The 17690-nt window shown below is 48.6% G+C and overlaps 1 pseudogene; it reads left to right on the top strand.

The window, feature by feature from the left end:
- The first annotated feature begins 743 nt into the window (after positions 1-743).
- The window catches only part of LOC130680963 (NT-3 growth factor receptor-like), a 31556-nt pseudogene continuing 14609 nt past the window's right edge, over positions 744-17690 (top strand).

The raw sequence follows: 17690 nt of genomic DNA, 5'->3' as shown, positions 1-17690 counted from the left end.
CTGACAGCTTCCTGACCGTTGCTCTGCCATTTATCTTCCTGGGACAAGTGGCCCGGTCTGGTGCTTCCGCCTCATACCAGGTCTTCCACTCCCACAGGGGCTGAGCTGTGGCATTTTAGTGGCCACCAGACACCCACGGTTTCCGTCCTGCTCTTGGGCTTTGTGGGATGCTAAGGCTTCTGCCCGTGAGCTGCCGCTCCCACGGCTGCTGGCCTGCCCACCCCCTGCACTCCCTTGAACCCCCTACTCACAGGACACACGTGCCTTCCAGAAGCCAGAGCGTTCGCATTTCTCTGCAAAGATACACTCCTTCACAGGCTAAAATCAAAGAAGAGAAAGGGGCGGGAGGTGTTTTTATGTCGTCTGCCTGATTTCTGGTAGGCTATGGGCTGAGGCTAACACAGAAGTTAAAGCACTTGGGGCAGTGGTTTCCCCACTCTTTCTTGCAGCTGAGGGACCATTTCTTCAAGGAAACCTTAGGGGAGGGGGCCTTTGTCAGGCCTCCCACCTCCCAGCTCCCTTTCCCCGGCCATTTTCACTGCTCTTCCAGGAAGCCTAGGGCTCTGAGATGAACATGGTTTGAATCTCTGGCCGGTAGTCAGGACGTGGGCGTTAGAAGGTCAGTTTCTGTTTCCTCAGGGATGAAAATGTCAAAGTAGGAAAGAATCAGGCTTGGCTGTTGTGATGTAGCCTCATGGTCTCTCAACCCTGATTCAAATCTTACTTGTTGGGAACCAGCAGTATCTTCCTTACAGCACCAGGTTTCTTCCCCTGGAGAACAGAAATGGACAGAAAATGGACAGCCATCTGCCTTCTGGTGGGTAAGAACCACGTCCTGCCCTGTCTCCAGGCCCTGAAGGATCCCACCCTGGCTGCCCGGAAGGACTTCCAGAGGGAGGCTGAGCTGCTCACCAACCTGCAGCACGAGCATATCGTCAAGTTCTATGGCGTGTGTGGCGACGGGGACCCCCTCATCATGGTGTTTGAGTACATGAAGCACGGGGACCTGCACAAGTTCCTCAGGTAAGCGAAGGCTGCAGTCTCCCCCTGCTCCCCAGCCCCACCGAGCCCCTGGGGGGTCTCGCTGGAGCCGGAGGGCACACTGCCCCTGGAACACATCAGCCTGGGGACGAGGGACGAGAAGCAACCATTTGTTCTTCTGCATCATCCCCTGAGCAGCTGGATTCAGGGCTTCGCCCCTGATTTCTGGGGTGAATAAGCTGAGGATGCTATGACAGCAGCCTGTGCCCTTCCTCCTGGACCAAGGGGGACGGGGAAGAAGAGGGGGTGTGCGATGGGGTCACGGAGGGGGCTCAGCGGACCCGCCTGCCCCCACCTGCCCCCTCCCGCTGCACGACCGTGGCTTCCCAGGCACGGCGAGCAGCTTCCCATTTGGTGCCCAGTGTTTCTGTGTCACAAGGTGAGGCTAATACCGTACACGCCTCCTGGAAACCTTCCTGCCACGGACTTTCTGCAGATGACTAAGAAGGCACAATGTTCCCAGCTTATCAGGGGATAGTGAGACTTTTAAAAAAAAGAAGACAGATTTTTTCAGATAAATTTAGAACCATGCTGTCCAGCACGGTAGCCACATATGGATATTGGAATTTAAATTGACATTACTTAAAGTTAAGTAAAATTTAAAAATTCAGTTTCTTGTTCATGCCAGCTACATTTCAAGCACTCACAAGTACACACTATCCGCCGTGGCTACCATGCTGGCTGTGCCGTAGAGATTATTTCCATTGACAGAAAATTCTACTGGATAACACGGTCCTGGAAAGATTGCATTTGTTGCAAGAAGGGATTCCCCAAGCCTGGAGCAAGGTTGTCTGGATTTTGAGATGCCCTTGATGTTCCAGTAAGAGACAAACCCCAGCCAGAAGTCCTGGGTGGATGTGGGGGTGCCTGCCAGAGAAGACAGCATCTTGCCATCGAGCAGGGTTAGCACATCTCTGCCTCCCACATCTCCCACCTCCAAGTAGTGCCATGAAGTCAGGAAGGCAGCCACGTGCCAGGATTCAGAGTCTAGAGTGATCAGGCCCTCTACACTTAAAGTGTGGTCTTTCCTGCCTTCTGAATCCCCTTGAATTCCACGGCTGAGACCGAGATCTTCAGAATTCAAATGTAGGCTGTTAACACTCCAGCACATTCACCCAAAATTGATGAGCATTTCCTTGAAGTGGGACACCCAACTGGGCGCTGTGCTTTTGAGGAGGAAATGGAAAGGGTTGGTAGCAGATAATGACCTCTGCTTTTGAGCTAGGTTACCAAAAATGGCCCTAAAGGAATTGAAAGTATCTCTAGGAAGTTCTAAAATTCCTGAACTCTGCTCCCCAGTGACATTTATTCCTTTCCTAGAAAACTCCATGCTTATCACAAGACAGATTCAGACTCACATTCTGACTTTGTCAGGTTGTAGTGACACAACCTGAAGCAAGATCTTAAACATTAACTCTCTCCTTAGAAAATAAGACTACTAATAACTGCTTCACAGGTTTGATGTTATGCATATTAAATGACTGTATTTGTATAATACCTGGACGAGTTTTCCACGTAGTTAGGTGTTCAGTCAACGGTAGGTAGCTACTACCATTAACATTATTGTATCAGAACTGTGAACCAGATAGTTTTTAATACAGGCACTGCCTTTGCTCAGTATTCAGGATCTTTCTCTCCCTGTCGTCCACTCCCCTGGGCCGTGCTGTATTTTCTACTAGGGCTTCTCTGTGGATTCAGCAGTGCCTTCAGCCCCAGGGGCCACAGCTGGGTGCCTCTCTGTGACACTCATGCCCAATATAAAGGAAGAGGAAGAGGCAGGGAGAAGATCCTTCCCACGGTCATATCTCCTGGCTGGTGGTTTTGAGGGGCGTGCTCCAAGTATTCTCCTGGTCCACTGGGGTGCAGGTTTGCCTGCTGATCCCCCTTCCCTGTGAGCTGATGCAGGAGCTCTCTCAGAGGGCTGAGGGACACAGGCCCACAGGAGATAATAAAATGAGCGTGTTCGTATAATACGGTGCATTTCAGTGGAAATTGAAGAAGCAGTAAAACAGGCCAAGGCCTTGCTGTGCCCCAGGGCTCCTTGGCTCACACCAGCATAAATAAGGGCTGTGGGTGTGGTTACAGCTCACTGGGCTTTCAGAAGAAAAGAGTGAATTCTAAAAGCGACTGGCATGACAGGACGAGGTGGTTGGATGACAAATCCAGGCCCTTGATTTGGGTTGGAGTGGGTGCTAGCCTCCCCAGGCCTGTGCGTCCTGGTTACTGGATTTCTCCATCTGGGCCCGCCCCCAACAGAAGTTACGCAGCCCCAGGCAGAATGACGGGAGAGGCTGGGAGTGGGACGACAGAGTCTGGCTGTCCAGAGATGTGCCAGTGACGTGGGGGCAGGGCCAGGAACCTACTTAACAAGCCCTCTGTGATGCTCCTTAGAGTGAAAAGCTCTCCTCTAAAGCCACATGGCTGGTTTCAGTCTGCTTTCTGATTTACTCATATGGCCACTCTGGGACTTCTGTGACCTTGGCCAGGTGATTGGATCATTTTGTAACTGTTTCCTCGTCTTAAAATTGGGGTGGGAGGACTAAGTGAATCGATATGTTTAAGATCCTGAGAGCAGTGCTTGGAACATGGTACGGGCTCTGTAAGAGTTAGTTGTTTCATGAATTATTCTACAATAGACATCTAGAACTTGGGAAACCCCTGGATAGCAGTAAAATATTTAAAGGAGTAGCTTTATTCCCCGATCCCATATCTACACCATCTTCGTGGGGATTTTACTGTAGCATTTTACCCATATCCACACTCATAATTTTGGGTAGTAGAAATAGGCCACAGGAGGCTGAGAAGGGAGATTTCATCGGTGTCTGTGACTCTGTGATGCGTTCCACAGAAGAAGGACTCGTGAAGGCTGTTCCTACTGATCTCCTGAATTCTCTGCCCCCACCCCTTCCCCCCTCACCCCTCACAGGGCCCATGGACCAGAAGCTATGATCCTCATGGACGGGCAGCCATGCCAGGAGAAAGGCGAACTGGGGCTCTCCCAGATGCTCCACATCACCAGTCAGATTGCGTCGGGCAGCACTTCGTGCACCAGGACCTGGCCAGCAGGAACTGCCTGGTCGGAGCCAATCTGCTGGTGAAGATCAGAGACTTCAGCATGTCCAGAGAGGTCTACAGCACTGATTACTACAGGGTAAGGTGGCTTTTCCTGCTGCAGGACTCAGCGGCCGAGCTAGCACCGTGCTTACGTGTCTGCATCATGTCCGTTAGCCCTGTCACTCTGGATCACGCACATGCACACCCACACCCAGGTTTTCCTGTGGCCACCACTGTATTTTGACTTACCTTCTTGTTATTCTCTCGATAGTTCACTCCTTCCTTCCTCCTGGACATTTAACTTAACCATATCCTTACACTGCACTGACATGTGCCTTGTGTTCTCACTTGCATTAATATTCATTCTCCATGCAAACAGACTCATATATATATGTGTGCACCCAAGGGCACACATAGACAAGCTTAGCTTGGTTCTACATTTTAACATCTTCCAACTTGGTCCCCCGTCCAGCCTCACCCACACCACTTTTTATTCTCTGAAGTTACCTGGTTGACTTGTCTTGTCTTTAAAGGTGGATCTTGATAAGAAGGCAGAACCCAAAGTAAAAGGGCTAAATGTCCAACTAATGTATTGCTGACCAGAACTACCCCAATGATTCAGGAAAGATGAAGCAAGAGAGGATGTTCCTGTTGCCAGCTTTGGAGGGAGGTGCAGGCTGGCCTTAGAAAAAGCCTTCTGATCACAAGAGGGGAACGTCACATTCAGTTTCACTCCCACACAGTTGTTGACTTTTTTCATAACAGGTGTCTTATTTTTCACCCAAAATTATTTTTTCCTTAGTCTTTGGGAATCTCTGTGTCATGGATCACTGAGTAGTTCTGACAGTCTTATTATTGCCAGGGAAAGGACCAGTGGGAATTTATCCCCGAAAGGGGAAATGTAGGTACATCCTGAGATACAGAGATGAGATAATTTCTGCAAACTGATTGGGAGGCAGATGTCTGAAAAATATGGGAGATTAACTTTGGGGACCTTAAATGTGTGAGGCATTTGGATAGGGCATATAAGGAGAGGGTGGGGTGATGCTTTGGAGGTCGAGAGGCATGGTAGCTGTTTGTCTCATCTTTGTAGGGAATGAATGATCATAATGTGGGTTAGGATCCAGGTATGACTGTCCTGTTAGCCCGAGCGTGGTGGACCAGGAGGCTGGGCATTTGGAGCTGACATCTACAGATCAGTCATATCTGGGTGCTCCTGATGGCTTTGCCTGATGACATGACCCAGACTTTAAAACTGGCCACTCAAGACACTTCACTTTAGCTATGGCCTGAAGAAAAGTGGCATGTTTGAGAATGGCCCTTTGTGATTTTCTCATAGTGGCACAACTCAAGGACGACAGATGATAGACCATCATGAGAGGGTAAGAAGCCAAGTAGACCAAACAGTGGGGAAGGTGAATGTCTCCAGTGAACTGGGCAGTTTCTTGAACCACCCAAGCTGTCCAAGACCCCCAGATCTGGAGAAGGGAGTGCAATGCAGCCATAGCCACAGACTGATGGCCAGGGCAGACCTGCCAGGAAATGTCAAAACAGAGTCTCTCTTTAGCATCCAGACCAATTTTTTTCAGTCATTTCCAAGAAAGGCAGTGGTGTGGTTACTAAGGGGCCACAGATCATAGATTTCTTGAGTCTAGCTGGAACCGGCACCGTTTAATTGCCTTTGCACTCTTGTGTAATGGGGTTTACTGACCTGTCTGGCTGAGCTCAAATTTATCTTGGTGTTGATAAAAGCAGGGAATGCATCATTCATTGTTTGTTCCATGTGAGGATGTTTAGATATACCAATCTGGCCTCTCCTGGCTTGACCAGGGTCTGACCAGACTGTGCACAAACTCAGTTTTCAAACTTGCTTCAGGGAGTGCACTTAGGATTTCTTGATTCTGATTTAAAAGATAAAAAAACAAAAATGATCACATCTCCAAGCGATACTGTTCTTGCTTTAACGACTGCGAACTGTTGCTCTGGACTCCTGGAGAGCTGTAAGGAGTCAATCCATCTCGTGTGTGTGGGCTCCAGGGCAGATTGGAATTTAAGGAAGGGAGAGTGAGGTGGGAAGACATCCACATTCCAGGTGATCTGCAGTTCCTTTTTTATGAGTTCTATACCAGGTGTAAGCTGCGGCCATCTGGCTTGAAGACGTATGTCTTTGGTCCCAAGGAAGCATGAATTTAAGAAAGGATGGCTATTGCAATAAAAACACCATTGTGCACCATGGTGCCCACTGGAAAACTGCGTTTCCCACCGATGGTGGGTAGGCATCATACTGTCCATATTCAAAGAGCAGCTTGGGCCATATCTTTATGTTCAGTTGCTCACAGCGTCCTAATGTATACACAACTCCCCCCGCCCCTCACCGTCTGCAAGACAAAAGACAGAAGTAGATTTGCCAGAGGTCACATCAGTAATGAACCCTAAAGTCTTGTTTTCTGTATGGGAAGACATCGGAATTCTGTATTTGGATGTAATCTTGTTCACATCCTAATACCACCATTAGCAACCATGGGACCTTAATACATTTTTCCTAATGTTTATTTAACTTCCCCATTTTAAAATTGAGGGCAAATATGGTCTCTCAATGGAGTTATTTTGATGTTAAGCAAGTTAATTTGTGTAAAGAGCCTAGAATACAGCATTTACAGACAAGCTATTGTTTATATTGTCCTCCTTAGTTCTGGTCACACCCAAGGCAGGAGAATCGCCTGAATAATCTTATTTCCAGATGCAATTCTTGGGTCAGAGATAGGGATCTCCTAATCACTGGGAAATAAACTGAAATCAGGCAGCTGCCCCAAAGTAGCAGGACCTTTAAACGGACCACCTCTGGAAAATCTTCTTCCCAAGGTTTGACCTTAGATAGGAATACTGGGTCATCAGTACTTGCCAATTATGGTCAGTGTTTATATAGTCCTGCTCTCGATTCTTAGAGTGGAGTGCAGGCGATTTGTGAACGATTTTTTTGTTTGGTACACTGGCTGAGGCGCAGGGGAAATGAGTGATTTCTTAGACAGGAAGAGCACTGAAGGATTCTCCCTGCAAGCTGACACCAAAACAGGGACATTTGCATCTCTCTGCTGTTGTAGGTTACTGAAGACTGCTGGGCTTGGGAGTTTGCTGGTTCCTGGTGCCTAACACAGCTCAATGCAGATAATTTAGGCACGCATGCATATGTGTGTGTGTGTGTGTGTCTGCACTCCCCTGCCTGATGCAGATTCCAGGGCGTGTCTACAAGAGCCAGGGAAGAGACAGAGATAAACTCCTCCTTATATTCCTTCTTTATCATTTTTAATTTTTTAAAGAGGTGCCATCTGCCTCTTGCCTAAGTGATATGCAAATGATCTGCAAAGATGAACTGCCTAATTTCCTGTTACACATTTAGATAAAGAAAACAAACATCTCGGCAGCTGAGTGTCACAGTGGTTTGTTCTCTATTCTCAAGAGAGATGACAGATACCTTCTCCTCCTCTGGGTCACTGACTCCATGCTTCTGAGATCACCTTCACACTGGCTTTGACAAGTGGGGCTTTGGTGCCATCATGCTGTTCCCAGAACATGACACAACAATAAGAGATTAGAGGGGAAATCTGGAATTAAAGTGTTGAGACCCAAAAGAGGAAGAGGTTGAGATTCCAGAATAAAATATTAATGTTTTCAGATCTTTCATTTGGAGGGGAGGTGATGTGCTCAGACACAGGAAGAATGGGATTGCAGAAGGGTCAGTGTTCTGATCCTATTGATCCAGGGCTGGGGGTGTGTCTCCCTGTTTGCACTGTTCTCTCTGTGCCTGGCACAGTGCCTATGACTTGGTAGACACCCAATAAAAATACGAATGAATGAATGGAGTCATAATGGGAATTGGGAGTTAGGCAGGAAGTGGATTAGGGCAAACCACGAGGAACCTGGCAGGCAAACACATGCCCACCTAGGAGAGGTGAATCCTTGGAGATGATGTGGAACTCCGTTATCTAAGTAAGTTGAAGCACTGTCTGGAGACAATGTTTAGGGGAGGCAGTTGAGTGATGGTCTGAGTCAGGGATGATTCACTTGAAGTCAGAGTGGAGTCTTGGTGGGGATGGAGTCCAGGGGATGTGAAGGAAAGGATGCCATGATCCAGGCGACACACCTGTGGGGGACCTAAGGCAGTGTGGAAGCTGATGGCGAGGCCCTGGGTTCTAAGCTGGAGATTGTGGGTCAGGGTTCCTGGAAACCCCTGACAGGAATGACAGTAGTAACCCTAGGATGTGGGAATGATTTAGAACAAGCTGATCTGACTGGCAGTATATTTGATTTTATGGATGTCATGCGCGTTCGTGGCAGTGATGGAAAGACAAACTCTGTTACCTACACTGCCTGGGGTTGAATACCAGCTCCTAAAATTAGTGGCTATGTGGCCTTGGGCAAGTTATTTAGCCTTTCTGTGCCTCCAACTGTAAAATAGGGTTCATAGCCCCTATCATATGCATTTGCTGTAAGGATGAAGAGTGAATAAATATAAGGCTCTTAAGATAATGAATGCTTGATAAACATTAATTACTGTTAATTTTATTGGAGCTAAAATACAGATGTCTTCCCCAATTCCAAAATGGACATTCTGAAGAACGCTTACTAAGTGTACTAGCAAAAGTAGGCCGACTGCTATAGCAAGTAGATGCAAAATCTGTAATGTTTCCAACACAGATAGGTCACAGAGCAGTGTGAACAGGGGCACTTGGGGGAGAAGCCTTCCTCCACGTGGTCACACGGGCTGACGGAGCTCTACCCTCTTCTTTGTGTGGCGCCCATGGTCACTGTAGCCATCCATCCTCATTCCGACCAGCTGGAAGGGGAAAGGGACGGGAAAGCGCACATGTGGGTAATGGGCCAGATCTGGAGGGGGGCCTGGCTCTTCCCCTCATGCTAAGAACCCAGCCACGTGCGTGATTTCACTGCTTGTGAGGAAGGCTGAGACATGGAGTGTCCCCAGGCAGAAGAGGAGAAACTGGCTCATAATGAGCAGCTGGCAGCCTCTGCCATAGTATGGGTGAAGAAAAACTCCTCTCTTTCCACCATTCTATTCCAATGGTATATCAGCCCATGGCTGGTGATTTATCAGGAAGTTGGGACAAGATACCCTTACTTTCTACTGCTACCCCACCCTGGTCATGGAGCTGGTTATCCTGAGATGCTCCTTCTGTCTCCTGCTTGCAAGCTCCGAGTGTCCCATTGCATTTGTAAGCCATGGGGGAGCTTGGCTCCACCTGCCATCCTGGTGCTTTGGTTCATCCCCCTGGAAAGCAAAATGGGCATCCCCACCAGGAAACACCTCCAGTGGGTTGGCAGGGGAAGGGGAAGGGAATCAAAGGGAGTCTAAGGTAATAGAAAAGAGAATACATCCGGGCAAAAAACAGGAAAGATATACACACTGAGAAGCTTCTAATCTAAATCCACGGTGGTGGAGGAGGTCTCCAGAAAATATTCCAAATTCTAGCTGACGATGCTCAGGGCTCTTTGAAGCAGGGTTGTGATCTTGACTGAAAGCCCAGGTTCTCAGCCACTGGAGGGTCCTAGGGTGGGCTTCAGGAACTCTAAGACTTCCTGAAATTGTCTGAGCAATGTTTCATGTTGGGTACTTTGATGTGGTTTTGATTTTGGAGGGCTGAGAGCTTTCAAGAGAATCCCAAAGATATCTAGAGCCCATGGGCTTACTGGAAATGGGTGTCCTTGCATGTAAGTGCTGAGAGAATAAGACAGAGACCCAGGGACTGAGAGCTGAGGAGGGACCCCTCTGATTAAATCAGGACCTGAGGTTAAACCAGGACTGAGACGTGATCACATGGTCTCTAAAGCTCCTCCCCATTTTATGACCAGCAGATGATTACTGAGTCACCTAACCTGAGAGCCTGGGGCTCCTCAAAGTCTTGTTGACTGATTAATTAGTCCTCAAGTGGGGAGAGGGCCTTTGATGGAATTCAAGTGGCCGGCAGAGTGTTGAGGAGAGCCACTGCCTCTGAGAGCCAGTGATGGCAGTGTAAGCCAACTGACTTTTAGGACCACGGGGTGCTGCCAACGGCTCTTACTCTTTGTTGGGGTTTTGGGAGGCCCACCCAGTAACTGGCATCCCTCTTCCCAGCTCCAATTCTGAGTTCTGAGCCACCGAGACAAGAGAAGTCTGGCAGATGGAGATCATAATGTGCACGTGAGCAGTTCAGATGACAGCCTCCCTGGGCAGCAGCCCTGAGCTTCCTCACACTCACTCCCGGAACTAGACTTCCCCACCCAGCCACGGCAGCCTGGGGACAGCCCAAGCTCTGCCCTGCTAGGGTGGAATACTTGCTGCTCATTTCTGCCCTCTGCGGGCAGGCAGATGCCCACCAGAAGGGGGAAGGTGGGTGACTGAATGGGGCCCCACCAATCAGCGTTGTTCCCCCCGGGGGGTAGGATTCGGGCCTGAGAGCTCTTTGAATTGTTACTCCACTAGGTGTCCCTCCAGGTGGAGGCCTGAAACAGTGCAAGGAAGGTGGGTCCCTCAGAATTCTCTTTGTCCCCGTGCGGGCCCGTGGCTGCCAGCCCCCCGCAGAGTCTTCAGTTCCTTCCTCTGAGTCCCGGCTGAACTGCCCAAGAAAGGAAGAACAGTGGGGCACACCTGTCCCTGAGGGATGCTGACTGTGTTTAGAGAGGGCTTAGCCAGACTCGTCCTGTGGTTTCAGCCAGTAGACGGACGTCTGGTGAAGAAAGCGGAGTAGACTAAGCACTATGGCAGGAAAAGTGGCCTGGCTTACAGAAGGTGGCAGGGTCATGCAGCTGCCCAGTGGCCAGCGCCCACTTACTGGTCCTGATTGTTCCCTTGCTATTTTTGGAATACCCTAATAATTTGTCATCCATATCCCTATTTATCTGGAGGAGAACAATGGGGGAAGGTTTGTATTCCATTCCTGAGTAACTTGATTTTCCCATTTCTTATTTTTCATAAATACATTTTTATTTTGTATTAATTTTAGATGTAAGTTAAAGTTGCAAAGATAGTATAGGATGTTCCCATTTACCCTTTACCCAGTTTTCCCTACTGATGACCATGGTGCACTTGTGAAAACTAAAAAAATAATGTTGGTGCAAATTGTTAATTAAACTACAGGCTTTGGATTTTATCAGGTTTTCTACTAATATCCTTTTATTTTTTTGCCCCCCAAATCCACTCCAGGATACCACATAGTATTTTGCTGTATTGTTTTTGAAGAGCAGTAGGACGTGTATGGTTGAATCATGGGTGAGGAGAGCCATCGCTCCATGGTATAGTCCCCTCTTTGGTCTCCAGCACCCCAGAGAAACCCTTGATCTGCCTCCAACCTCCACAGTTCTCTGCGTTCTGGGAAGGTGGACTATGAGAAGCCTCTAAGGTACCCCATTTTGTGAGCAACTTGTAACTCCAAACTCTGATAGGAACCCTTCAGATCTATGCAGTCATCAGCTGCCATCGTTAGACAGCAAGCAGATCAGGCTAGGTTAGGAGGCCAGAGGAAAGCTTGGGGTCTCCTTAGATTCCCAGTCCCTAAACTCTGTTCTTTTCTCCAGCTTTGGGAAAGGGGGCCCTGTACACTAAGAGATGCAGACACAAAGTAGACATCCAGGCATGCTCAGAGCTTCAATTGCCCGAATGTCTACTATGGGACTTGGTGCTATAGTAGGTATATCTTGTTTCAGTTTTGAAAAACAATTTAAAGTTCTTAAGCTGCACAGAGTGCGGAGGGCATGAACATAGAGGAAGGAATAGAGGGTAGATTTTACGCTAATGAAAGGCATTGCAACTTGGTTTACTTGATGAAAGCCAAAGTATTTGCACACTGATCTCTACAAAATAGCAGACATCTTGGAATCCAAGTCTGTTGAGGGACAGGACTGCTACTTAGGACACCTTGGTCCTGATGCCAGCTCTGTGTCCATCTTGGCAGTGAGAGCTTCACTTTCATCTGTGGAATCTGGAGTTTGGATTCTGGTCCTGTGGTTTCTGTGAGGTGTTGCCTTCTGTGGGAAAAAGTTCTGGGTATAATGATAAGTAAGCAGGAGGCTTGGTTTCCTTAGAAAGGAGGGGGACAGAGCCGAAGGTAGGAGAATAAAGCCAAGGTTGTCTCAAGAGGTCTCTACCATCGATTTGCCCCAGAGCACAGCTGCTCAACACCCCAGACCCCTCCTCCCCTCCTGACAAGGTAAGGGAGTAGCCTCCAGTTCTGAGAGAGGCTCTTCTTCCCTTCATACCTGGGTCTAGTTTAGTGACTGAAATTTGTTTTCTGCTCTTCCCTCTTTTTCTTCTTTGAGATATTTAGGGTAGTTGGACACACATCATCCTGGAGCAGAAAAATTACTGGACACACTTTCTTGTGGCATGGGATCCATGTGTCTGTTGTCATGGCCTGAGTGTGTCATATGTCAAGTGGGCACTTCCCCACCTGAATGAACCCAGTTTTCTAAGGAACCCAAGAATGCATACCCGCCCATCTCTGCATGCCCAAGCCACGCAGGAGAGCCTGGGATGAGCTCTTTTCCCTCCTCTCTGCGTGGATTTTCAGCTGTCACCGAGGCCGTGGGTGGATGCGGTTGCCCTGAAGCTGTCCGTGAGCCAGGGCGTTCTAAATATGCTGGGACTTTGATGAAGTGAAAACACAACATAGTTTAACAGCCTTGAAATTGCAGGATGTGGTTTCCCTTCTTGCCGTGGCTGTCCCAAATCTTGCAATTCAAGAGAGTTAAGACTGGCCTTTTGGGAGGAACCTAATACTTTCTCCTGCGGGAGATGCCTCTTAATTATGTGGCATCTCCGGTCCTTCTAAGTTCAGGGAGATTGGTTGTGTGTTCCCAGGGCCAGTCCTTTTGGGTTCTCACCTGGAGATTTATCCAGAGATAAGAACTCTGCCCATTAAATGGTAATTCATCCTTGAACTCATCGTTCCCTTAGCATTTTGCTCCCTGTTGATCTGAAAATAGATCAGAGCAAGACCCCAGAACAGCATGATGGAAGTTGTCTGGAATGAGGTGGGGCTCAGGTCTTCAGGTGAAGGGGCTGTGGGGGTCAGAGGGAAGATGACAGAGAAGGGAAGACAGTTGTTCTGGCTGCCATCAGCTGGGACTGCTCTTTAGGAAAGCTGCCCTCAGCTTTGTGATGGGATGCTGCACTCTTTGTTCTGAATCTTATCTTCAAAGCTGCCCAAGTCCATTTGCTTCTGCAATTCTTTTGGGACAAATGACTTAAGAGAAATCCATATGTCCAGAAGGATTGTGACAGGGTCTCCTGTCTGCGTGTGCTGGAGGGGTTAGCATGAATTCCAGTCGCTCTTTTGCCCGAGTCTGCTGGGCTGGTGCCTACCTCTCCTGAGCATTAGCTAGTTCCTCTGAATTTTGCTGCCTCCTTCCGTCCTGGCACTTGTGGCTAAAACTAATGGAAAGTAGATGTCCAATGTGACCTCTGGCTAAAGGCACTGGGCTGAGGAAGGCTGGTATCTCGGCAAAGTCAGCTTTCAGTTCAGGTGCTGGTGTCCGAACCACGTGTTTTAAACTGTCTCCTTAGGATGCTTTATGGCAAAGCCCTGCCATGTGGGTGCTGTCATGCAGAGCACAGAGGCAGAAAAGGGCACCTGGTAGGTGAGACAAGGCGTAATGCAGTTCCTCACCAGCTGGACAACCTGTTTCTATCTGGGCCTCAGGGATCTCTCTGAGTTTTTCTTCCTATGTTCATTTCTAGAAATAGATATTTTATTCCTTGAAATAGAGACTAACTTTAAAGTAGAATTTTCCAGTGTTATATCAAGATTCTCTCAATTACAAGTGACAGAAAACCTATCCCAATGGATCTTAAGCAAAAAGGCAATGTATTGTCTTAATAATCATAAAAACCAGATTTAGGACTTATTTCTGGTGTGGCTGAATTCTAAGACCTGAGTAAGTCACCAGGCTTGACCCATGCCCCTTCTCCTCATCTCCACTCAGCCTTCCTACGGCTCCTCCATCCCTGTCTGCCTTCCTCTTTTCCTGCCGAAGACAATCGTCTTAGGGAATCGGATGTTCATAGGAAATAAATTTCTAAACAATTGAGGCTAATGAATTTTGAAAATCATGGTGATAAATGCAGCCATAGTTGAACAGATTATCTGGGACCTAGATGTTCAGTAACAGAGACTCGTCTTCATCGAAGATGCCTTGTGTCAGGAGCCCGGCTGCCCAGGCATTAAATAGTTAGTGTCATTGCTACAGAAGTCAGGCCAGGCATTATGCCCAGAGAAGCTACAAAGGGAAAGACTGAGGAGGGAAGGCCCGTGCCTGGCTGCTGCTTCCAGTCTGTCTATTAGGAGCCCACCATGTTTTCTCGCATCATTTTTCTGAATGCTCTCTGGGCTGAGGCAGGCTCCCACCTTGGCTTTACCATCGGCAGATTTAGATATTTCTGAACAGAAATCTCTCTTCAGCTTTACTGGGTGTTATTATAGAAATCAAACTCTAGGATTTCTATCGCATTGTTCAGCTTCTGCCAACCCAGCCCGCCAGTGTGTATGCCTTCACTTCCCCGAGGGAGTCTTCCCTCAGCTTGGGTGTGCAGAGGAACTCTGACTTGGTGGGACAAAAAACACTGGTTTGGGAATCAGAAGAGTTTAGGCGTGAACTTTGGATCTTTCACTGTTCAGCCCTTTGCACTCACGTAAGTCGCTTTGCTCCTCCATCCTCTCCTCCCCCCCGCCCCACTGTCCGCCCTTTCTCCATCTATGCAATGCTTTCCATGATAGTAAGTTCCAGAGCCCCGGCATATTGGGAGGGCTGAATGAAGCCATCCATTCTAACTCACTTAGCACAGATCCTGGCAGAGTATAAACACTCGGTAAGTCCTTCTCTTTCCCTGGGACAAGCCTTCCACTATAGTCCCAACCTTGGAATGCAGAGAACATCCCTTTCTACCTCTGTAGTGGGGAAGACCAAAGGTTTAAGCAAACGAAGGTGAGGGCTCCACCCTTGGGGATTACCTACCCCACATTTAGCCTGGCTTCACCTCCTGGGGACCTACTAAGTGACCCAGAGATACTTCCTCCCCATTTCATGAGCCTGGAAGCAAGAAGCCAACTTGGCCTCTCTCTCCTTCTATGCTTTGGAGGTATGAGTGTGCATAACAGACTGGGAATGCCTTTGAAAAAAACCGTCCAACTGCAATTAATGGCTTAGCATTTAAGACTTTCTCCTGGGTTCATCCTCAGAGCTGTCTTACCCCTAACTTTTGACCTGAAAAGAGAAGCCAAGAGGTAAGGCTTGTTTATAAAGGGAAGAGGGGCAGCCCCCAGCTGCAGGCCTCTGATGATGGCCTGGGATGCCAGATGCTGTGTGGAGGGACAGCCCCTCCATCCCTTTCATTGGACACTGCCCTTGGCTCACAGCCTTCACTGCAGAGAGGCACCCTGGGACCTGGTTGCAGAGCAGGGAGCTGTGTAGAACTAGTAGGTCCCAGAACTCTAACCTTCTCACGGCACTGGGAGGGGCATCCAGAGGTCATGCGGTCTCTGCTTCACTGAGGCACAATGTTCGGGAACTAGGGGATACCTACAGGTCAACCAGCCCCACCCTTTTCCTCACCTACTGATGTCACAGATGAGGACCTAGTGTGCCCAGGGATGAGCAGGCGGTATGATGGAGCTGCTTCCGAGAGCTGGCTCTCTGCTCTTGTCTTGCATACCGCAAGCGCACACACCCAGCTCCGGAAGTCAGGCTGCCGATATGGCCGCTGCTGCTGAGATGAGCTTGTGTTCAGTGCTCTTGGTCTATTGAGTAAGAGAAGGAGAGGTTGCTGTGGACAATCTCATGTGGTTTCTGAGTGGAGAAGAATCTTTGCAGTCATCTGGCCCAGCTCTGTCATGATTGCAGATGTGAACATCGAGACCCAAAGGAAGCACCAGGACTCAAAGCCACAGGGTGACACTGTCAAAGTGCAGCAAGAGCGCAGGGGACCTGAGCCTCAGTCCGGTGCTCCTCCCACCGGATTCCACAGCTCCTTTGGCATCAGATCTGCCCCTGGACTGCTTCCCTCCTAGGATGCCGGTGGGACTCTGGTCACTGTCAGGACTGTGTGGCTGGCTTCATCAATACCCCTTTCCTGGAATTTCTTAGGGAAAGTGCCAACTGGGAGCTCATCATGCATAAAAACAGTAGTGGCACTAATGCCTGTTGGTCAATCACTGTGCAGGACACAGAGGCTTCAGCTGCTCTTAACACCCATCTGCACACTTCCCTAAGAACTGAATCCTATTATTTTTTTCTAAGTTGAACCCCCACCTTTAATGATGATGGAGGGTTTTATGTTTGTGGTTCACTGCTTCATGTTTGTGGTTCTGCCAGAGATCTGGCAAGGGATCTATGAGCTCCATCCTCTCAGGCATCATGCCTTCCTTTAGAATGAAAGGGTCTTGTTTCACGACTCAAAGCAGAATCCCACTTTCCACTGGGGGAAGAGGTGCATTCGGTTCTCCAGGAAGCTGTGGTCGTTGACCTTCCGCTTGCTCTAGCTGGAGCTGCCCTAGCAGCTAGTCCGTGGATGGATTGGAAGGTCAGCTCAGGCTCAGAGAAGCCAGATAAGGCAGCTTCTAGTCTAAGGAACAGCAAGTTTTTTATGTCATGATGCTCTTCCCACCTCCCTTTGCCTGGGGATGTAGCCATCGCTGGTAGGTTTCTGCCGGGGTATGGACCGCTTACTGAAGTAATTAAAATATGCAAAGTGTTCCCTGTCTCCCATTTTGTGCTTCTTCCTCAGCTACTTCTGGCATTTTCACTTGGCGGTTAATGAAATAAAAGGGGGGCCCAAAGGCCTGAGTCTCCCTCTAGCAGAATGACTAACTCAGAGTGGTTTGGAAGGAGCAGGTTTTACCTTTAGCTACAGCCACGCCTTTGTGGCTGGTCTGCTCGATCTGTATCTAAGCAGTGGAACTGGAGGACTGTGTGGGCTTCCTTAAGGGTCCAGGCAGGTGGGGGGGTGCAGGAAGGAGGCTGGGGTCTGGTGTACTTACTAGCAGAGCACAAAACCAGAAGACATTTCTCTTTCCTCAGGGCAGGCCTTCATTGAAAGCACATAGCCAAGGACACTTGAAATTTACTTCTTAATTCAGTTTAAATCTTCACCACCCACCAATCTCCCCATCTCCCTGCACATGTAGATGTTTAAAACCCATTCCCTCACATTACCTAAATCCTGGACCTAGGGGGTGCTTCTTGCCAATATTTCTGGGAGATCAATGCAACCAGCATTACTGTAGCGATTATTGCTATGTGACGTGCTAACCTGTATTGAGGCTTGTCACATGCCAGGTACCCTACTAATTACTTGATGTGGATTATTTTATTTAATCCTCTAGGCCATTTTAGGAGGTAAATACCAGTTGGTGCTTAACAAATGGGTAACTGAGGCCTAAGAGGTTAAGTGATTTCCAGAGGTGACATGGCTATGAATTTGCGACTGTGCGCTCCACTCTGATACACAGCCTCTGCCCTAAGGTCTGCTTAAGGGTGGGCTGCCCTCTGTTCCCATTCTGGGGACCTGTCTCTGCACCCACTGATTTCTCCAATGGGCTAGCTTGCCTTAT

The sequence above is a fragment of the Manis pentadactyla genome, chromosome 15 (genome assembly GCF_030020395.1).
Source record: "Manis pentadactyla isolate mManPen7 chromosome 15, mManPen7.hap1, whole genome shotgun sequence".
NCBI lineage: Eukaryota > Metazoa > Chordata > Mammalia > Pholidota > Manidae > Manis > Manis pentadactyla.
The sequence above is the reverse complement of the archived record's forward strand: the minus strand, read 5'-3'. Positions and strand labels throughout refer to the sequence as shown.